General features: G+C 40.8%; 1 protein-coding gene across 2 annotated transcripts in view; it reads right to left on the bottom strand.

Annotated features, from left to right (window-relative positions):
* The window catches only part of HTR2C (5-hydroxytryptamine receptor 2C), a 731,884-nt gene that overhangs the window by 31,813 nt on the left and 675,974 nt on the right, over window positions 1–24,097 (bottom strand). The window lies entirely within an intron of this gene.

The following is a 24,097-nucleotide window of genomic DNA, read 5'->3' as shown; positions in this document are numbered from 1 at the left end:
AGATTTTTTTTTTTTTTTACAGTTAATATGTAGTTTTTTTGCTACTTTAAATAATTATTTCAAATAAACATTATTTATATTGTGCAAGAGCAAGGAAAACACAAGCAATAAAGGGAACCCGAGGTGAGAGTTATATATGGAGGCTGCCATATTTATTTCATTTAAAGCAATTCTAGTTGCCTGGCTGTCCTGCCTCTAATACTTTCAGCCATAAACCCTGATCAAGCATATGCAGAGCAGCATGCTTGTTTCTGGTGTACTTTAGACACTACTGCAGCCTAATAGATCAGCAGGGCTGCCAGGTAACTGGTATTGTTTAAAAGGAAACCGATATGGTAGCCTCCACATCAGTGTCACCTAGAGTTCACTTTAGACACCAATAAACTGTCCATACACATTAACTGTCTCATTTTTGTCCAATCACATCTGTCAACAGAATTCTAGAAAAAAAATCTTCTTAAAAAAAAAAAAGATATCATACGGGCAAAGCACAAAACGTATAAATCAGTCAATGACTATGTTTTAGCTTTCCACTTCCATAAAGCTGAGATTAAAAGATTTTAAATTACAGTACATGGACAAATCATCCAAATCCTTCTGATTGGGGCTGGTCCAGTGGCATATTGTAATGCAACACTGACCCCTCGAGTGCTATAGAGGTTACATTTCAGAGTAATACGAGGACGAGAAATTTCTGATAAAAAGGAAACATCCAATCTGTTTTATGAAAATAATAAGCTAAAAAATTAATCCTTCAGTCCTTATTAAAATCCTTAGGCAGAGATCACTGCCAAACTAGACATTTTCATAAGCGTTAGTAAAAATGAAGGGTAAGTGAATGAGAAATGTAATTACATCAGTCACTAAGAAGAAAAAAAAAGTTAATTGTGCAGTATAAGTGGTATTGAGATTTCAGTATGGGCTGAACAACACTTGCGAAATTGGAGAGAGTGCACCGTGGCAAATGGTCAAGTTTCCATTACAAAGGAGCATCTAGAATTTAACAAGCATTACTGAATCACTTCATAATGGTAGCTGTTGTAAAGAGAGCCAACTTCAAGAAAATAAAACATCCTAAACTCTACAAAGTCCTAATGGTGATAACATTTTATGTCCAGCAGCTGAAATAACACATTTTTGAAGATATTATCCACAGATGCATTTGGAAACTGTCTTTAATAGTTCAAACCCAAATGGCTACTATTTTAAATTGTATACAGTGGTGCTCATCCATCCAACTAAGTTTGAAATTAGAATATAAATGATCCAGCAAATCTGGACTGGATTTGTTTGAACTTAATTGGAATAAGATTGCAATCTGCTAGGATTTTAGAAGAGGGCCAAAAGACCACCCCATCACATACCTTTAAAAACACTAAAACAAAAAAAAGTATATATTTTTTTTCACTAAGACAGAAGTTATTTGCAAGTTTTCATCTTTATTGTGGCAAATGGCTATCCCTACCCACCAATCACCTGGTGGGATGCACTTGATGCTACAAAGAACAGAACTGAGGTTGCACAGTTTTCTGCTTGAGCACTAAGGTAGCTTTGATGCAGCTGTCTGGAGTCTGCAGCACTCATTCAGTTAGATAGGACACCTGCACCTTGCAACAGATCCTCTGCTAATACAGTTGATCAGCACTGGATCAATATGTCTCTTGACTCCAACTGCTGTGCTGAAAACCTTTTTTAAAAATATCTTGGAGGGGGTCCATTTCAGGTAATTTGTTCAGCTCAGGCCACTAGTCCAAACTGCCCACCAAGGTAGTACAAGTTGTTCAGAGTTTGCATACTGTCTTCATCTAAGTAAACAGTAACCATTATCTCTATCCAGGCACTGTCTGTAACATGTGCCCATAGGTGCTGCCTGGCAAGGCCAATGTTCATAGAAAACTACAAGAAAAAGCTCAAAGAAACTGTGTCCAAAAAAAGTTTTAATTTGTTGAACCTTAAGTTCACTCTTGGGGTCCAAAATAACCACCATCCAAGAGTTATGCCATCCAAGACTTTATACTCTTCATGTGTGGGTCACCATAGAAGCATGTTTTATTTTATAAAAATCAAAATATTATCGAAGTCTTTCCTATTGTTACGTGGGATTATGTTTTTTAGGCAATATTCAAGATCTCTTTCTAAGCCCAGTCACACAGGATGCCCATTTTTTGTGAAGGTCAGCAGTTACCTAGCATGACTTAATTGGAGTCCTCATCTTTTTCTCTACATCTTCCTCCTTATTCCTGTTGTCCACGTGATTGGCTATCCTTCTCTGATATGTGCACTCAAATTAAAATTTTGGGAAAACAAATAAAAATTACATATTTAATTTCAAATTGCAATTGCAAAAACTCCATGAATTTTAAGGGACAAAATAATTGCCTAAAATGGAAACAAATTTGAAAAAAATACACTGTTTCTCAGTTTTCATGTTATAAGATTTTGATATTTGGTTTGTATATAGAGTTATATTCTAAAAACAGGTATCATAGTGCAACTGTTTCTTTTATTTTACAGGGGGCTTGGTCTCAAAAATGTGCATGGCTACAAGAGGTGACTAATTAATATTTTCATTGTGATAATCTCATGTTTCATTTCCAATGCAAACCATCTGTTATATAATCCCTATTACATGTCCCGTTTCTAAGTGTCTTTTTTTAGTGCTTCTAAAGCAGCTAATTTGTAAACACAGGATGTTAATACTATGTCTGCTTTCATGAAAGTAGGAAGTAGACACACTGTAGATTTATGGCAGGATTTCTATCAGTTGTAACAAAGAAATGTTTTTTCTTTAAAGATTATTATGTTGTTGCTTATTGTTTAGAGCAGAGAGGAAGTCCTGAGTTCAGATCCTCTTTACATGTTTTCTATGTTACCCATATAGTTTATACAGACATACTTCTACCCATTTCCCATATTATTTTTAATATTAATAATATTTTTAATATTCTCTACAATTATTTTTTATGCATCACATTTTTGGATGCACTGTAAAGCCCCTTCCCAGAAAATAACACCGTTTTAAATATATGCAGTGCTATAAGTCAAATAATAGAGAGGGTTGCACATGAGCAACTGAGCACTGAAGGCAGGTGGAGGTCAACAAACCCGACTCCACACGGGTGTTCAGATGCACTGAACAAGGTTGTGCTCTTGGTAAAAATGTTTACATGGTTATGGGGGGGGGGGCACCTAACCAAGTAGAACACCCCTCCCAAAGGAGGGTGGGTAACACAAGGGGGGCAGAGGCATCTCATATCCTGGCTTGGCTTTTCTTCGGCACTGTATTCGGCCTGAGGAACTGGGCACGTACGCACAAAATGCGTTGCCTAGTGCATGTTAAAGTTCATTATTTCTATGTACATTTGTGTCGTCATTGAGGTAAACCGCCTCAAAATTCTCTTCCATTTTAGCTGTTTTTAACACAGTTTTATTACCATTTGGGCACCTCATCCCCCCTTGTGTCCACAGAGTAAACATCTTAGGATGCAATACAATTTTAACTGTCTTGACTCAGTCAAGTGCTGACAATGGAAGCTCCTTCCAATATGCAAATGTGACCTTAGCCAGCTTTAGTAAACAGGGACGTCACTAGAGGGGAGCAGCCCCTGCAATTGCAGAGCTGTGGGGGGCCCCAACTACTAACCTTCCCTTCCTCTGACACAGGGGACTGTACTTCATATCAGGTGATTTTGTGGCTACACGTGTTATGGATATCAAGATCATGATGGCCACACTTGTTTCATAACCCTTGTGAGATGGGATCCAAGATCATGAAGGGCACCAATGGGAGGCAAAGGAAAGGGTGTGAACATTGGGGGGCGCATCAAAATTTTGCTGGGAAGCCCCATGAATTGTAGTTATGGAACTGTTAGTAAAGGATCAATATTTAACCCATGTGGCTTTTTACGATCCTTACTGATATGAACACCTAAATGCTTATGGTAAGTGTAAATTTCAAACTTTTGACAGCTAATAGTAAATTACAATAAAAAAAATCCAGCACTGGTTAAAGGGACACTGAAGCTAAAAAAAAAATAATATGATCTATTGAATTTGTTGTGTAGTACAACTAAGAAATAAAACATTAGCAGCAGAGACATACAGTAAGTTTAATATTGTTTCCAGTACAGCAAGAGTTAAGAATCCAGTTATCTATGCAAAAGAGCCATTGGGCTCCACGACTTTCAAAGTCGCAGAGTTCTCTGTCTTCTGAAGCTTATTATCTCAAGTGGTTGGCACTGTATTTTCTTTTTCTCTCCAGAGGACAGTTCAATAGTTCACTGACCTGCTCTAAAATCATTTAAAATGCTGAGTAGTGTGTAAACTGCAAATATTAGAGAATGATGCTATAAAAAATGCTTATAAAAAACACTATATAACTGAAAATACAAATATGAGAATATTTTCTTTGCTACTAATGTTCAAGTAATTATCCATACTACACAACCAATTTATCATATCATAATTTCTTTTTCGCTTCAGTGTCTCTTTAACAGGATTCTAAGACAAAAAAGGGAAAATCTGACAGTTCAGTATGTTGAGTAAGACAATCTCTAATAATGTGGTAGTAAAGTAATACTCAGAAGTGTGAGTTACCACCTGAGATGTCAATGAACGGTTCGGGAACCTTTCGCTGGCGAACCCCTCACCCTGTACTGTACATACCGACCCGGAGCAGTACGGCTGCGCTGGGCTGGTGGTGCACATCCTTAATCGCGCGCCTGTTGCCGGGCACTTTCTGCGCATGTGCGTGACATCATGAGTGACGTCACGGTCATGCGCAGAGAGTGTCTGGCAGCAGTCGCGAGATCAAGACGCGCACCGCCGGCCCAGCGCAGCCGTACTACTCCGGGTCATAGCAACCCGGAATTAGTATTTCCCCATAGAGATTCGCTAGCGAAAGGTTCGCTAACATCCCTAGTTACCACCACGTTAACCATTGTATAGAGAGGCGGGGAGATTAGATCCGACCCCACTCGGGTTAAGATGTTGCTCTCCATAGACATTGAAAAACAACAAAAGGGGGTAACAGCCCTCCACCAAGGGTGGACTACTGAAAATGGAAGGTAGAACCAAAGGCACCATAACAGAAAAAAATATGGTAAAAACAGTTTAAAAAGGGAGATAGTTGTGGACTTACCTCCCCAAACAGACTCAGAAAGTCAGGATTCAGCATGAATTAGACTTCAATAAAAAGCTCCAAACAGCCTTGGTTAGCAGAATTAGTTATGTTCTGCAGCGTTCTCCTCTATTTATTGAAATCATTCAACCCAGCTGGGATGTTTCTCACTAACTATACAGTATCTTGAGCCATTTCAGAATACAAATGGTTCTCTAATGCAAAATTTAGAGAACGTTAGAAACAATTGCACTTATAGCTGAAACAGACAAAACTGTTTCGACAATGTTATCAAGTTTGACGTCAGATTTGACACGAGCCATATTTCAGGTAGAATAATTTGTCTTTAGATGTCATAAGTGCGATCGATATATATTTAACTAGAGCTCTAACTTCAATTACGAGATTGCTTCTGGTATTTTTGGTACAAAAAAATTAATTCATAGGATAGATAGTGCCTTTTACAAATTACGACACATACTTTAAACAAATAAAAAATGAGGAGGCCTACCAAATGTCAATGAGCATCTTAGCTCTGTAGCTAAAAGAAAAATAAATGTAACGCTGACATAAGAACCCTTCCGTGTCACTTTTAGTCTAAGTTTCTCCTGAAAGTAATGCTTGGAAAGCTCTCAGCATTTGCCATACTTGTTCCATCATACATCCTAGACATACTGTACTTGTAGGTAACAAAGTGCTGACTGTATTAATATTTGTACCACTGTGGTCTGAATAACTTTACTAGTCCTTGCTAATTGAACTGAAAACATGCCCTTTGGGTCTCCAACAATTCAGTTGGGGATGATTTACTAATGCCACAGTATGTGACATTAACCTGCAAGCAGGAAAAAATCCTAATCATGGACTCAATTATTTCAACGGGTGTGAGTGTACTCTCAACATCAACAAGTGCTGCTTTCTGGCCATTTCTGCAGAGATTTCTGCTTCAGGTGATGACTGCAGTGATCATGGCATTTCTGCTTTTTTACGGGAAACCCGAGGTGAGAGGGATATGGAGGTTGACATGTTCATTTCCTATTAAATAATGCACATTGCCTGGCAGTCCTGCTGCTCCTCTACCTTTAATACTTTAAGCCATAGACGCTGAACAAGCATGCAGATCAGAGGTGTATGACAAATCTTACAAGATTAGTTGACCTAAGCCCGTTTAAAAACGGGCTCTAGGTCTTTTCGCGCTGCCACCGCCAGTCAGTGCGCATGTGCGCACACCCGTCTGCCGTGCATGCACCCGTTCACTGCGCACACACATTCACGCACCCATCCACCCAGCTCCCTGGGACTGTCCACCTGTCCCAACGGCTGTCTGTCCTGCGCATGCGCAGTATCGCAACACACAGACACATGGACAGGATGACGCAGGGACACAGGGATATTATTAGATAAGATTAGCTGCATGTTTGTTTCAGGTGTGTGATTTAGACTGTACTGACTAGAAAGATCAGCAGGACAGCCGGCAATTAATATTGTTCAAAAGGAAATAAATATGGCAGCTCCCATATGTCTCACACCTTGTGTTCCTTTTAATTATTTTTCTTTTCTTTTTGTGTAGGGAAAGTGCATATAAAACATCCTTGCAGGCCCAGGAATGTAATGTGTTTATCGTTAATCTATTTTTCAAAATCAGAAAAAATGTTTACCCTTCAAGATGGAGAGTCTGGAGACATCGAGTGTGGGAAATAGCAACCTACAAAATTAGGGAATGCACTCCTCTCATAGCATTCTTGTCCATATCTTAAAGTGTACCTGAATGAGCCTCACATGCAGCATGGTCCCTCTCCTGCCAGAAGATGAGTGGGGCCCCGATGTGCAGGCGGGTCCTTGGCAGTGGCAAAGGACCAGAATTTTAACTTTTTTTTTTTTACGCCTCAGGTTTGTTTTATAGGAAAGGTTAACACCGCTACACCCCACAGACAACAGACCGTGCGAGACCATGACCCATAGGCAATATGAGCACAAGGGGGAAAAGTCTGCACCGAGCCGTTAATCTCTTCTTTATTAATTGACATATCCAGAGTAAAACACCATCACATCTCAAGCTTCTTTCAGACTTATTCAGTCCTTAATCATAACCGAGGTAACACATTGACATATAAGCAGGTCCTGATACACTAGCTCCACCTCCAACCTCACCCACCAAAAGGCGGCCTAACTTAGGAGCAAGTAATAATATATGGGACTACTTTTCTTGAGACTGGTAGTCTGTTGTACAAAATGAATAAAATGGGTTCGTTTTAGAGACATGGAAATGGAGCACCAAAACCTGATTTGCTGACTACTGACTATTAGTCATCCAATAAGGTTATGTACACCCTGGGTATTTAAAGGTTACATATTGTCCTAGAAAATAAATCATGGTTGTAACAATAGACACAGCAATGCACATTTACGTGTTAAAATTATCATCCATACCTTTCTTAATGGAACTAGTCATTAGCTATAAAATTCCATAATGTGCAATGTGATAAGATTTGCTCTGTTGTGCCCCCTCCTACAGTTGTCACCCCATGCACTTGCCTGGTTTGCCCATGCTTAAAAATAGCCCTGAGACGTGCTGCTTTTCAGTGCAGGGGAGAACCTGTATAGTTATTTATACACATAAGAAGTACTTTTGTTTTTTTCCTAGATCAGGAATCAGCACTGTCCATCCACTTACTGCAGACCAGCTCTGTTGTTTGCCAATCCTGCTTCAAATGAGCAGTTCTATAAATTCTTAGATATATGCATACATATGTATGCATAAGTCAATCTAATCAGCATCCCTACTGTCATACATTTGAAATCGCTGTGCAGCGTTAAACGAAAAAAACTCCAAAACAATAATTTACAATGTAATTTCAGTAGTAGAATATCAGTAAATGTACCGATATTCTACACCTTGACTTATATAGTGAAATATAGGCAATATTTGCCGATATTTCACTATGAACTAACCTCTCCCTACTCTCACACAGAACTCCCCCCCCCCTCCCCGAAAACGAATAACTCCGGGCAACTAATAACCCCCCAGCAAATAATAACACCCCCCCCCCCCACGAAACGAATAACCCTCCCCCGGGAACTATTACCACCCCCCACAACTAATAACCCTACCCATTCATAACAACTAATGGCACTGGGGCTGCCCACTAAATAAACTATATGGCCCCCCATTTTTGGCCAAGCTATTATTAACTGCTCCATCCCTGCTGTTTCAAACTGTGCCTTTAAACATGTGCCTGGAATTCCACAATAACAAGTGTATGAATTCACCTAACTTGTATTTATCAGAAATGGTTTATTGGCATGTTATTGAAAATTATGACAATTTTCCATCACGCCGTGAAAAAAATGAGATATTCTGGAAGAAAATGTAAAATTGTGTTCATCTCCACTGTTGCAAAATAATTCGTAAGGTCAGCAGTTCCAATCCTTCAGTTTACACAGTTGTTAAAATAAATGTTATTCTTTTATCTGTGCTGGGTTCTTCAAGCTTTTCAATCAATGTGGAGACATGCACAGAATTCCGTTTCTATCAATATCTCTGTAAACTATAGGTTTGGCAAGCTATTTTCTCCGTTTCATTCCATGCTTGCAGGCTGCAGAACCACTTATTTCATAACCAAGTCACACAACAAAAGCAATGCATTTATTTTGGATTGATACAGCAGATACAATCAAGTTAGTTTTGGTTTGACATTTACTTCCCTTCCTATTTATAACCTTAAGGACCTGTGCAGGCACCTTATCGAAGATGGTATAGCCAAATTACATGTGAGGCTCTGTATTTTTCTGTAGCGTAATTTGAATCTGCCAAAATTAGTTCTGGCTAGGATTCATAAAAATCTTGAACCAGTGAATCTAAAATTTGAATCACATGGAAGTCTGTGGGACACCATTTTTGTTGTTACATATAACAGGGCTGCTAGCACTGGCGTAACAATAGGCCCTGCAGCCCCTGCCCCAGCGGGGGAACCCAGGGGGAACGTTTTGGGGGGCTGGAGGGGATGCAGCATGAGGGGAAAGCTATGCTGCACTTCGGCGGAGAGGGGGGACGGTCCCCCCCCCCACCTCGGGCTTTCCCCTCTGCGCTCCAATCCAGCTTTACAGTATTAAGTGTCCGTGAGCAACGGCGGGCAGCGGCGGCAGATACGTACCTTCCGTGCGTTCCAGCATGGACGCTCCTCTCTCTAGTCTCTGACGCGACTTCCTGTATAAACAGGAAGTCGCGTCAGAAACTAGAGGGAGAAACTTCCACGCTGGAGCGCACAGAAGGTATGTATAGGCCGCCGCTGCCACGGACACTTAATGAAGCTGGAGGGGAGCGCAGAGGGGAAAGCCCGAGGTGAGGGAGGGGTGGGGACCGTCCCCCCTCCCCGCCGAACTGCAGCATAGCTTTCCCCTCATGCTGCATCCCCTCCAGCCCCCCAAAACGGCCCGAGCGGGCCCCAGGGGGGGGGGGGGGGCACTCAGAATTTTTGAAGGGGGGCCTGGTGGGATCTAGTTTCCCCCCTGGCTGCTAGACATAGGAATAGACTCAATCTCCACACATGCACACATCTGCCGAACGCCTGCCGCCATCTTCCGCCGCTGCATCGGTGACAGCGCAGCTATGTGGGAGGTTTTAGAGATGTGCGGCATCCCAACGGCGAGCTCTGGGGATATCCTTATTATAGGAGACTCCCATATGCAGCGGCACAACACATGCGTTAGCATGTTTAGACCTGCTGTTTGCAGGTCTAAATTAACGCTTATGTCTGCCGGGAAGCATCGTTTCCTGGAGACATGAAAAGGGCAATTGGATAGCATGTAAAGAACTCGCTGGGCGATTATATTGCCCAAGCGAGTTCTTTTCCGCCTTAAGTTAAATAGGATTAGGAGTTCTTTTCCACCTGGGGGGGTCTTAAGTTAAATAGGATTAGGCGATGCCCCCATCACCTAAATTAAGAACTCACCAGTGCTTAGCGCTGGTGGGTTCAGCAATAGGATATGGCCCAGTGTGTGGTTTGTAATTGCAAATATGATAGAATGATTAAATGTTATAAAAAAAAGCTAAAAAACTGCTACTAATGTTCTATTAATTATCTGTACCACGCATACAATTCATTATACCCTGAGGTTTTTATTTTGCTACAGTGTCAATTTAAAAGGAAATACATTTGTCAGCCTCCATATCCCTCTCACTGCATAAAATAAAATAATCAATTCTTTATTTTTATCTGGTAAACAATTATTGCGGATGCTAACTGGGCAATCCAAAAGTAAAAAAAAAATCACTCTTACTTTCCTTCTCCATAAAAGATCATTCCTCAGTTTCCCTGGCTCTCATTTGGTACATCTGCCGCACAAAGGAAGCAGCAGGGCATGCTGGGTTTTCTTTTTTCCTTCTTTACTTTCCCCTCAGACAAAACGAATGCAGCTTGATTGGCTGAAGCCTCTTTCCCATTATTTTCCCCCTCCCACACCTCTGTTCCTCTCTGATTGACCAATATTTCTCATGCTGAGAAGTTGCAGAGTCACACAATGACAATGCAGAGCTGTAATGCAGAGCTGGGTGGGAGTGTCTGAAGACTGGGAGGAGGGCGGGCAAAGCATACACAGGCAGAGTAAGGGAGGAAATTATGTCAGGATTGGCTTCAAGATAGAAAGAATCCTAAGAAGGATTTTATCTTTTTTACTATAGAATAATCATTAACATCAAAATGTGGACAGTGCAATATATATGTTATGTACTGTATGTGGAACAAGTATTTATCTACTTATAGTATTGGCTGATAGCCCCTCCTTAAAATACTCTGCCACATCTTTTTTTAGGGTACATTGTAAAAGTTAAACAAAACATTTAAGTTGTGCCTAATGAAGACATTTTTACTTTTCACATGTGCAAAATCATCCCATGTATTGCATTATGCTATTGTTCCGAATTATTTACCTATTGCATTCTATTTCACTGAACCTTTTCAATTGAAACCTTGCTTAGCTTTAATTGGGCAATAAAAATTGCATGTGCTAGATTTTTCTTAATATTTTAAATAAAATTCCTGCTGATCATGCTAATTAAACACCTCCTGCTGTCAACGACTATGGTTATGTCTACCCAGTCTATCAGAATAAACCATGAAATTGCTTTATCAATTCATCCAAACATACAGTGAAAAAGAAGTAAAATTAAGCGAAATATTTAGCTACTGCTATGTGCTGTGCTGCACGATTACACAAACCCAATTTATAAATTGAGCATCTACACTGAGGTAGGAATAAAAGGTGTATACATATATATATATATATATATATATATATATATATATATATATATATATATATATATATATATATATATGTTTGTTCCTAACACTAACCTCACTTTTCATGTCTAACTCTAAGCTTCCTCTTCATGACCAACTCCTTACAATGACCTCCCTCTCCTTGCCTAACACTAACCTCCTTCACCATGCCTACCACTAACCTCCCTCACCAAGCCTAACACCAATCTCCCTCCTCTGTTTCCATCTCCTCTCACTAAACCAAGGGGGTCAAACTCAAATACAAAGTGGGCTGAAATTGTACACTGGGACCTAGCCACAGGCCAACTTTAATGTTTCCTGGCCACCTTCCTCCCTTATATAGTTCCCAGGTGTCTAATTGCCTACCTACTCCATATGGCCTCCCTGGTGTTCTAGGGCTTTCCCTACAATATAGCTTCTCTGGTGGTCTAGAGTGGTATAAACATAATGCAAAGTGGGGAAACCACTTGAGGGCCAAATTTAATGGCTCTGAGGGCCAGATTTGGCCCGTGGGATGGAGTTTGACATGTACGCACTAAACTCCTGTCCCTGCCACTATATGAATTCAGATACACTGTAGCCGGATTCGTAACTAATTTGTGCACCATCCCCACCGGAATCTGAGTTCTGCTACAGTGTAGCAACTGTTCAGTGCACCGTCCCTACCGCCATATGAGTATGGCTACACCAAACTATGCAAACTTCTGTGCATTATTTCGGGTGTTTTGGACATCTTCAATGGCATGGTACTGTGTGAGGAGAAAGCTTTTCAGCAGCAGGTATCTTATGCAGGAGACAGGACTGGTCCAGTGGTGTAGCAATTGGTATAAGAAGTTGTGACTGCACCAGGGCCCCTGGACCAGAGGAGCCCACTAGGGACCCTCCTCCATCAATTTTATTAACTTTCATTGGTACTATGCTGGTAATGAACACCTCTGTATGTGCATTGCATAATAGTAATCATTAAAAACAGTTTCCTTGCTCTGATTACACCTCTCTGACACTGCAGCTGTACTTAGTAGGTTTTGGGGCTTCATATCATTAGAGCTCTTGTGGCCCCATGTAAGGACCGCAAGCTCCTTAGTTACAACACTGGTTGGGTTTAATGATCTCTTGGCTTTCTTTAGTGCTAAATGATAAACACAGGGGGTGTGCTCAAAACCTGAACAAGCATGTTGCATGACTTTATCGAGAGTGGAGGAGGCTGGCAATGCCGTTTATAGTTTGAGGCTGCTTTCACAGTGGGACGTTACAGGCGCATGTTAGAGCAGCCTGTAATGCAGCCCAACTCACAGTAATGAAAAATCAATGGGCTGTTTACAGTGCCCACGTTGTGTTACATTGTAACGCTGGACGTTCAATGAAAGTGCAGCATGCTGTGCGTTATAGGTGGTTTTAGCTGCTTTAGACTGTTTGCACATGCTCAGTAAGGGGAGAGTCCGCTATTGTTCCTAGCCACATGGCTAATTAATATTCACTCCACTGTAGTGTTGTCCAGATCATGAACGATTTGGATCTTTGATCATCCGGATCATCACAATGAAGGATTCGGTTCACAGTGGATGTCTGGAAGAAACAGGAACTGCAGCTTCTGTGCACAAGCACAATCTTCTTGCTGCATCTCTCCCTTCCCCATTAGCACCCTCAATGTGAAAATGTGAAAAGATCCAGACTTCCCAGGATAGCACCAAAAGCCTCATAACGCACCTCAATCTGACGTCCAACTTCAACACCACCATGCGTTGCGGTAGGGGAACGTTATGCGACCTTAACGTCCCCTAAAACGCAACGTCTTGGTGTGAAAGATGCCTTATTGAAAATAATAAAGTGCACTTACAGTTGCTTGATGGAAGAAAGCTATATGCGGCTATGTGGGTGCCAGGTTAGAAGATTCCCACAAACGTCTGTTTTGCCACGCTTGTGCTTGTTTGCTGCAGGATCATGATGACAGTCGGGGTCATTTGATCTAAGCGGGGAGGGGGGGGGGGGTGTCACAGTACCTAATTATTTCACATGGAGCCATGCTGCCTAACTATGTTTTTGGGGGGTCATGGTGCCCAATTAGGCTATTTTGGAATTAATTTACCTATTTAAGTTTCTGAGGTCACAGTGTCTAATTAGGTTGCTGAGGGTCATGGTTCATTTATGTGATGTGGGATCATTTAGTGCTTAAATATATTAATTGGAGATCATGTCTAATTTTGTTATTTGGGGGTCAACTTATTTATGTTATTTGGGACCCATAATGGCTTGATATGTTATTTGGAGTTCATGGTGCATAACTATGACGTTTGGGGTGGTGTTACCTTGCCTTATCATTTGCAATCACTGTCTAATGTTATTTGGAGAACATTGCTCCTCTTTATACTTTTTTACTTTTTGGCAGGGATGGTCGTAGTCAGCCAACTTCGCTATGCTGGAAATACGCGTAGTTTTACGCAATTATGCTTCGCCAAACTACGGCTTCGAAAACAAATATTCGCTTTGTATGCATTTCGTACAATACGCGTTAAAATACGCAATTACGCGTAGTGCGAAGCGTAGTGTATGCGGATACTTATGCCAGTATGCAGAAAATTGTACGCATTAATTTCTTTATAAATGCATACACTGGGAACCCTTCTATGCGTACATTCCCCTTTCCAATGCGTAAATTTATATGCATACAATCGCATGCGGAAAATTAGACGCGAGTAACGCATTCGTAGTTCACTACGCAATACACATGTTAAATACGCATAGTGGGCGTAAGCTACGCGTAGCGGTACTTCGCTATGCATAAATTCGTAAGCGTAGGTTTGAAACTTTGCCTATGAACTACGATGCGTAGATGCGAACTACGATGCGTAAATTCGCACTGGCGTAGTTTCTGCTCATCCCTGCTTTTTGGGGATCTTGTACCTATTTATGCTTTTTGGGAGTCATACTTCCTAATTGGTATAGTAGCGTCATGGTTTCTAATTATGATAAGTAGGGTACATATAGCCTAATTATATTAATGGGCTCATGCTGCTTATTTATGTTAATGGGGTACATTTTAATTATGTTATTTTGGGAACATGCTAATACTGCCTGTTAATGTTATTTTGGAGTTATTAATTATGTTATGAGGGACATGCTACATAATTAAATTACTCAGAGCATATGCTGCCACATGAATCATTTGCTTAAAAAAATTGTCTGGCCATTACATTTATTAATGTATCGGTAACCTTACACCATACAAAAAAAACAAAAAAAACTTAATTGATTTAGTTTGATCTGGCATGGAAGGAGATACCTAGGGGAAGTGGTGGGGGAACATGGTAATTTTGTTTCTCCCCACAATAATCTTTGATTGATTATTCAATTTAAATTGAAAGCTAAGGTCCTAATTAATACATTGTGCATAGGAACCTTCGTCTATCTGACCCCAGCTCTTCTGCAAGCATGAGGAAACTATGTGAAAAAAAGGTTATTTCTTTGCTTGAAACTCTAAATACAAGTGTGCAGCTTGCCAACAAGAAAAATAAAGAATAAGCAACTGTTTGTAATAAACCACTTTCCTGGGGACAGTAAATCATGATCTGTAACAGGCACTATATGCTGTGCATATATGTTTTACATTAGCTTTATTATTACAATAATACAAGAAAGGTAATATAAATCAAGATGAAGAAGAAATCTATCAAAACTCTCCACAAACCAACTAATGCGGTATGTTCACAGAGACAAGGCAAGCGAAAAACACCACTGGCTGTATCGTAAAACAACAAACACAAAAAGAGATTTCTTTATCCCAGGGGAGAAATGTTGCAAGCAGGGACTCAGTAAACACGTTGAACTTCCAATAACAAAAAAAAAACAAATGTTGTAAATTCATGTTAGTCCACAATATACAAACCAGTACAGTAACATGTATTTGAGTAAAGTATTTGAGTAAGGTACAAGTGATGTTAACTCTAATTAAAGACACAAAGCAAACACATTACGAATAGTCACTTAAATTATGAAACTATTGATTCTGCTTCTTGCTGTATATGCTTTTCATATTGTAACAATAGGCTGGGCATTCATGAAGAACCAGGAATAAAGGGCCTGGCTGGATAACAAATTGGCATGGCTGGATAATGAAATCTCAATAACGATAAACATTGTTAGCCGAATTTGTTAACGATAAATACTATTTTAAAACAGACGGGAGATGAAAAAGAAACTACCGGTATATTAACTTTAAAAATTGTTACATAATTCAACAATACAGCATAACCTAATCCTACTCTCACACAGAACCCACCCCTGGTGGTGCCTAACCCTAACCACCCTCCCTGGTGGTACCTAACCCTTACCACCCTCCCTGGTGGTACCTAACACTAACCACTCCCCTGGTGGTGCCTAATCCTAACCACCCCCCTGCACAAACACCCTTCACACATAGAAATAATAACATATTTGATAACGTAAAATCTGTACAGACAAACTATATAATATGACAAAAACTGTAACATTGCAAGTTTCAAAAACTATAACCTATTTCAAAAACTTTAATGTTCTAATGTTGTTAATGATATTTATTAGGCACCCTTTTTCTGCTCTGGGTGCCGTATTAATGATAAATGCATTAGAGTCTATGGCGGCACCCCTTTTGTCCACTAGCCATCGGCGCCCTTTTTTCCTGCTACCCATATTTGAACATGATGGTCGTACGAATCAAATTAAATGCTTGTGTACTTTTTAATGGTTTATATTCACATGCATTTTTCTTTTGTTTTCAGAATAAATCAATATTATTTTATCCCACAAAGAAATCCTGAATTAGACTGGGAAACATTTCTGATACACTTTACATGTTGCCAGAATTTCTTTGCATTACAAAGACATTCTTTTGTTCGAGTTTTTGAGTTACAGATGTCTACACAATAAAACACACATACAATCAGTGGCATAACTACAATTCTTGGGGCCCCCAAGCAACACTTTGATAGGGCCTCCCCAATGTTCACACCCCTTCCCTTGCCTCTCCTTGGTGCCATTTATGGTCTAGGAGCCCATCTCTAAAGGGCCATTAAACAAAAGTGGCCAACAAAATGTTGACGCACATAACACGTGTAGCCATAAAAACACCTGAAATGAAGTATAGTCCCCTGTCTTAGAGGAAGGGAAGGCTAGTAGCTGGGACCCCCCACAGCTCTGGGCCTCCCTGCGATCACAGGGGATGCCCCTGCATACAATAAGACCATAAGAGTGTACACACATTCAATTTTCATTGGCAAATGATTGGCCAATTGTACCACTTTCTTGTAGTGTGAAGGTCAACAGATTTTGAATACTAGCACTCATACTAAATGGAAGTGGTGAAATTGCCAGTCATTGGTCAATCTATATTGGATGTGTGTATACTCCCTTTAGTTAAGTCTTCTCAAGTTTCTGGTTTGAATCTGTAAGCAACACAATAGGGTTAATTCACAAAGCAGCGTTATGCTGTGATCCTGGATTTACACATTAGTTTATGCAAGTATATGTTTACACATGTCAAGTCTTACTACTCAAACAACCCTTAACTAAATAGTGCATAAAATAACAGGAGAGTAAGCAAATAACAGGTAGAGCATGTGTGACATCAGTGGGAGCGAGGACGCGGCAGCGCAGGCGCAGTGGTTTTGCAACTTTAAAATCGCAAATTCCGGAAGTGAACCGGCGGCGGGGACTGGAGCATCGGTGAGTGGCTGCATGAGCACAGGATGTCTGTGGGAAACCGTTAGAAGCCCCAGGTAAGTTCTACTCTTTTTCCCCTATCCTCTTACAGTACTCCTTTAACTAAATAAAACTAGTGGAGGCGCCCTGGACATGTACCTTACACAACTATGATATTCTAAGAAGGAGATATTGGGCCCGATCAAATTTACTTTTTCTCCTAAGCTTTCTCTTAGAATGATTTTTCATTTTCTGTTTAACTACTTTCGGACCGAGCGAGTATAAATCTACGGCGGGCAGGGGGCGCTGCGGTCCTGACCGGACATAAGCTCTACGTCCCATTGACCGCGCCCCCGCCCGTCCCCGTCGCTCGGTCCGCTCTGCCCCCGCCGCAATGTGATGCCCTGCCGCCTCTACGACGGCAGAGCACTGTGAGCCGGGCAGGAGCTGTTTTCATTGGCTCCTGGCCCTGTCATTCATGCAAGCCTTTCCCATTGGCTTACATGGAGTGACAGGGTCAGGAGCCAATGAAAGCGTCTCCTGACCAGCACACAGCGCTCTGCCGTCGTCGCGACGGCAGAGAGAGCAGCCTGCGGCGGGGACAGAGCGGCGTGTCCGGCGGGAGTGACGGTAACTTGCGGCGATTCGTCGGGAAGCGGCGGTTTGCTGGACCAGCACCCTCTGGTCCTTAAGGGGGCAGAGGGTGCTGGTTCAGAAAGGGTTAAAGAGCTTTTAAGCACTCTGCAATTGAAAAAGTACCAAAAATTTGGTGAAAAGGTACTGTCAAAATTATTCTGAGTATTTTCTTGCTTGCTGGTGACTTAAAAGACATTTTATTGGTAAGATGTGAAAATGTTACCTAGTAGAAAACTTGGGAGAAAAAGTGAATTGGATCAGGCCCTTTGTGTCTTACCTCCCTTAAAGGAAAAAAACAAATTTGAAATGGAAAATGTTTATTCATGAATGCAAGAATAAGCAATTCATGGGTGCTTGCCCACTTCCTCAGGTCAATAAAAGTGCCATAGTAGCAATAATTAACTACTTGAAGACCACAGTGGTAAACTCTCCTAAAGACCAGGCACATTTTTACTAAAATGGCCACTGCAGATGTAAGGCCAAGCTGCAGGGCCGCACAACACAGCACATGAGTGATTCTCCCCAACCCCCTGTTACCCCCACCAACAGACCTCTCTGTTGGTGGGGTCTGATCACCACCAAGTTGTTTATTTTTTTTTTTTAATAAATATTTTTTCCTATTTATTTTTTTTTTTTTAAATCCCTTCCTCCCCCCAGCCGGCCAATCATGGCAATCGGCGTTCATAGGCTTTTGCCTACGAGAGCCAATCGCTCTCTTGTTCCCCAGGGGGACAGCCGTGTCACATGGCTGTCCCCAGTACAGCACTGCTGCTAATTGAAGCGCTGTACATGTAAATAGATGGCGGTTTCACCGTCTTTACAGTCTCCCGAGCGGCAATCGATGCTCTGAGACTGAAGGCGGGGCGGAGCTCCAATTCTCGAGCAGGAGATGCGCGTGAAAACCTGTGCGCGATCTCCTGCAAAACAGAGCCTCAGGACTTGACGCCAATCGGCGTTAGGTGGTCCTGGGGCGGCCGCCACGGCCACGCCCATCGGCGTTAGGCAGTCGGCAAGAAGTTAAACAAAAATGAATCCCATGAATAAAAGTGCTATACAAAATATATCAAAATATATATCACCCTATTTACATCATATTTACATCATCCCCCCATATTAGCTACCCCAGTTAGAGATGATGTAAATATGATGTAAATAGGGTGATTGGTAGATTATACTGTATATTTTGTATAGCACTTTCTGAGGAAGCCTTTTTGGTGAAACATGTCCATGTCAAAGTTTATGTAAAGCACTGTGCATTCCTTGTGAATATTTATGTAATTCCTCCCATTTGAGCATTCTATGTGTGGGGTTGATTTTGACTGGCTCTGAGCACACCAGTATCTATATACCATTCTGCTGGGAGTGACTCTCCAATCACCCCAGACATTTTCATACTGTTGAAGTACACCAATTACACCTGCGGGATAGCTATACCCCACTTTATATGAGACGTTAAGTGGAGGGGGATAAGCAAAGACCCCTGCAGACGCTACATTGGTAGTCTTATCTGTAAGACCTTCACAGTGGGTTTTTCCATCCATATGAATTACCCCCTTTTTTTAAGTACTATTTAAGAGTTAACAATAAAAGTTACTGCTTTTTAATGTACCAATAGGGCAGAGTCCTTTGGACGATTGTGTTTGATGTTGTATTCCTTGGTACTGATATTTGGTAGTGTTTGAACTTACTCTTGGCAGCATGCTATATGGTCTGCGAATGTGAAAAATAATTAATCTAAAATTATCAAGGTGCCATTATTACCATTCTTTCTGCATTCACTTTTGTGTTTTTGTGTCAATCCATAAAGCAAGGCTCACTTTTGCCTGCTCCAAGCCACTTGTGCCACTACCTGCTTTCGCTCTGCCTAAGCAGCTTTTATCCTATTTGTTTTGAAGTTTATTTATCTATCTCATAAATGAAATCAAAATATATTAAAGCATATGAGAATGCCTCTTTGGATATTCATTGCTGGATTGTTATGTACATACCGATGACTGAATTAATATTATCTGCAAATATGCTTAACATGATTAGATGATCCTTGGATTATCTCTACAATAACAAAAAAAGAGTTAAGCCAAAAACTGCTCCTATTTATTCTAATTCGTACATCTGCTGGTTGTTGCTTATTCAGACTGGCCTCATTTAGATAGGGGGCTTTAAATAGGAGACTGTAGCTATGCATTGTTCATGCTATCATGTCTAGGCTTTTATGCCATGCTTTTGTTAATGCAATACATTTTATAACATTTTGGGACTCATTTAGTGGATGTTATTATTTTTGACCCATCTGAGCAAAGTGAAGATACTGTTTTTCATGTATCTATTTATTTTTGGCACAGTTTATACTGTAATTTGTATTTATTTGCTTGGAGGTATATGTTTAATTAGAAGAAAATATTGGTTACTTTTTAATGGGCAGTTCAATTATCGTAAAACTGGCACATGGGATAATTAACTTCAATATAAAACATGATGACTGAGAAGTTTTAAATTAATAGGGGTCACTGCAAGTTGAATTAATTATGAAGAGAAATGTATTGCACCCCATCCTCTCTATTTCCTTTTAATCATCAAAGATTTAAATTTGGGTTTCTCATTTAAATATTGTGTGTCTTTCCAGGCCACAATAACAACAAAATCCTAATTATGAGTGTCAGTCCAACAACAGTTTTATGCTAACATAGAAATGATTGACATTCTTTTCTGAAATAAAGGAATGCAGCATCCCTTGTAAAAGTTCATACGTCAAGCTGTAACATTTTTAGATTCTGACATATTCTCCTTGTATTTACTCTCATGTCAAGCTTTATGGCCTTCAGAAGTTATCAGATGCAAATCTGACTGGATTACCTCTCATGTAGTAGTCACTTATGGTCAAAAGCTCAATAGACAACTCCTAAAACAGTGGAATTGGTAGGTGTATGTTTTAATGGGTACCTCATAGATCTAAGAATGGTAAGTTCTGTTTGTAAGAAATTGTTCTTCATTGCAAACTATAGAGCAGGGATAGTAAGAGTAGAAACAACAGGAAAACAGCGGGACAACGGGAGCCCAATCGCGTGCAGTACCATTGTATGAAGGTGTGGTAGTAGTATGCAAAGTGGAAATATGCTCACCATATTGGGTCGCTAATTCAGAAACCACTTAGGAAAGCATGTGGGGAAGTAGTGTCCCCCCTCATCTTTGGGGTCCGGCTCTAGTCGCAGCTCCCCAACAAGAATTTTCTGTGCATATAATTCAAATGCCCCCTTGGGAATATTAACATATGGATAAGATAAACACGAGAGGTGCCCAAAAAAGTTTATAACTATACAATGAAGGCAAGTAAGGACTTACCTTCAATAATTCAAAAGTTTCAGGCTTTTATGCCGCAGAAAAAAACAAAGACTGTTCAGATGCTCAGAGCTTTACACAACTACAGATTTTGCATGTTGTACTCACCTGAGGAAGCGGCTTTTAACCTTGAGATGCGTAGTCTTTTTTTCGTACAAAATAAAAGTCTGAAACTTTTGAATCGATAAATTATCAAAGGTAAGTCCTAACTTGCCTTAATTTTATAGTTACAATTCTAGGTGTAATTTTTTCAACTTTCTTGGGTGCTTCTCATATTTATCTTATCTATAGAATAGGATTGTCAATCTCCAGTCCTCAAGAGCCGAGGCTCTCACACTTTTTTTGGCACAGTGCAAATTAATTGATGGGTCTAAATCAGGAAAGGTACGGTCCAGCATGTAGAATACATTTGTTCATTTCTCAGTCCATCCTAAACACTCTCATGGATATGGCCCATGAGGACAGGAATTTGACACTTTTGCTATAGAGAGTGGTTGGGTAGGAGTTAGAGAAGTTAAAAAAAACCTCTCTAAAAAAGTGTTTAAAGCCCAAGTACAGGCACATTTAATGCTCAAACAACCCCCCAATTAAGCAAAGCACATTGTAAAATCTATAACATTTATAAGATAGTACACAGTTTTACAATTAATTGAACCTAGCCAAACAAAGCAAACATGCCACTCAGTGTAAATTATATGTAGTGTATACAATTTAAAAATCAGTTTTACAGTATAGCTCCGATTGCCTACAGTTGTGCACCCATCCATACAGATGTACTCACTGCATTTCTGTTCAGAAAGTGGGGTCTTGATATTTCACATATTCACATATTAAACGCCTGCCAATGAACACAATGGACAGGGAATATCAAGTAGGTTAGCAGTTAGGGTTAGGGACTAGATTAGAATGGTTAGCATAATGGATAGGATAGGCTAATGGGAGGATATAATTAACAACTTGAGATGGCCCGAACGGTTCTCCGGCGAACGGTTCCCGGCGAACTTCTGGGGGTTCGCGATTGCGTAGAACCGCAAATTTTACCAGAAGTTTGATTCGCCTTATAATGCATCATTAGGGTCAACTTTGACCCTCTACATCACAGTCAGCAGGCACATTGTAGCCAATCAAGCTACACTCCCTCCTGGAGCCACTCCCCACCCCCCTTATAAAAGGCAGGCATTGCCGGCCATTTTACTCACTCGTGTGCCTGCAGTAAATAGAGAAGGGCCAGCTGCTGCTGCTGCAGACTGTCATAGGGAAAGCTTAGTTAGGCTCTTGTAGGCTTGTTAGCTTGCTCCTTGCTGATTCTTATTGCTAAAATAGCACCCCACAACAGCTCTTTTGAGATATAATCTTGTTCTGGTGATCTATTTTTCTTTTCTGTGTTTCCCACTGACACTTGTGTTGCAGAGACAGCCTTGATAATTCATACTGTGTGTGTGCCACTGCCAGGCCCAGCACATTCAGTGACTACCTGTGTGTGTGACAGGTGCACATTGTAATATCCATCACTGCATTTACCTACCTACGTGTTGTCCACAGTGCACCCACCTGCCTACATGAGTTGAGCGCACGCAGTGTCAATTTGCCTGTCCACAGGGATGATCGGAAAGAGCAAATTCCGTTCCGCCTGGAAATCACGGATTCCGTCAGTGTTAAATTCCGTCGCTATGAAAATTCCGCTGGATTTGTATGAAATTCCGCAGAACTCCGGATTCCGTCGGAAAATTGAAAAAAATCGCTAAAGTTACCTTGTTTATCCTATACTATAGGCCATACACCCTATTAACTGGTCCTTTTCCCCCCTTCCTCCCTCCTCCCGGAGGGAAGAGGGTCTCATCTTTCAGGGAATTGTACTATTTCAAAAGCCAGCTTACATACCTTGGCTGGGAATTGAACCCAGGTCTCAGTGTGTGGTAGGTAACTCACTTAACCACTATACCACCAATAACACTACATGCTGAAGCCAGCCTAGCATGTACCATTATGATCAATCCAAGAGAAAAATTAGCTTGCTTAATCCACGGATCTGTACTATTTCAAAAGCCAGTTTACATACCATGGCTGGGATTTGAACCCAGGTCTCAGTGTGTGGTAGGTAACTCACTTAACCACTATACCACCAATAACACTACATGCTGAAGCCAGCCTAGCATGTACCATTATGATCAATCCAAGAGAAAAATTAGCTTGCTTAATCCACGGAATTGTACTATTTCAAAAGCCAGCTTACATACCGTAGGTTCGGTGGGCTTGAACCACCAACCTTTCAGTTAAGAGCCAAATACGCTAACCAATTGCGCCACAGACACTGTGCACTCAGTTGCTGCTAAATGATTTTAGGGGGATGTATGTGTGTCTTTTGGAGGGAGGAAGTAAATCTGCTCCAAGAAGTTTAACACCACTTTTTCCTACAGCAAAGCATTCACTGTGTGGCAGTATAGTGGTGAGCATAGCTGCCTTCCAAGCAGTTGACCTGGGTTTGATTCCTGGCCAATGTATGTGAGCTTGCTTTTGACATCCTACAAATCCCTGGAAGACAAGATCCATGGAGGAGGAGGGAGGGAGAAGGCGTTTTTCAGCTTCCAAAACGTTTTGGAAACATTTTAAAGGGAACTTCCTTTTTTTATCCAGATATCCGAATAGGTCGGATATCCACAGATAATGCGTCCGGATATCCGTGTTCACGTGGATATCTAAAAGGTCAGATTCGGATATCCGAACCGGATCCGGATATCTGGCTATCCGGATCCGGATCAATTAAGATTTTAAAAAGTACTATCCGAGCACCCCTGTTAATGGGGTTAGGAAATAAAAAAGGGATTTCTTGAAGAATATTGGTAATAACTTTCTAACAACAGTCTAATGAATGGCTCACCCAGCTACCAAATTAAGTGGTAGCAATAGCCAATGTACTTCCAGGGCCTACCCTTACATGCATTAAGCTACTTATCCCCCCTCCTACTGTGCATTGGATGTCAGGATTAGTCATAATATTAGACAAGTATGCTCTGCAAAATGAGAGAGTGCTTTGTCACCTCCTATCATAGAG

Source organism: Hyperolius riggenbachi, chromosome 8 (assembly GCF_040937935.1).
Source record: "Hyperolius riggenbachi isolate aHypRig1 chromosome 8, aHypRig1.pri, whole genome shotgun sequence".
Classification (NCBI taxonomy): domain Eukaryota; kingdom Metazoa; phylum Chordata; class Amphibia; order Anura; family Hyperoliidae; genus Hyperolius; species Hyperolius riggenbachi.
The sequence above is the reverse complement of the archived record's forward strand: the minus strand, read 5'-3'. Positions and strand labels throughout refer to the sequence as shown.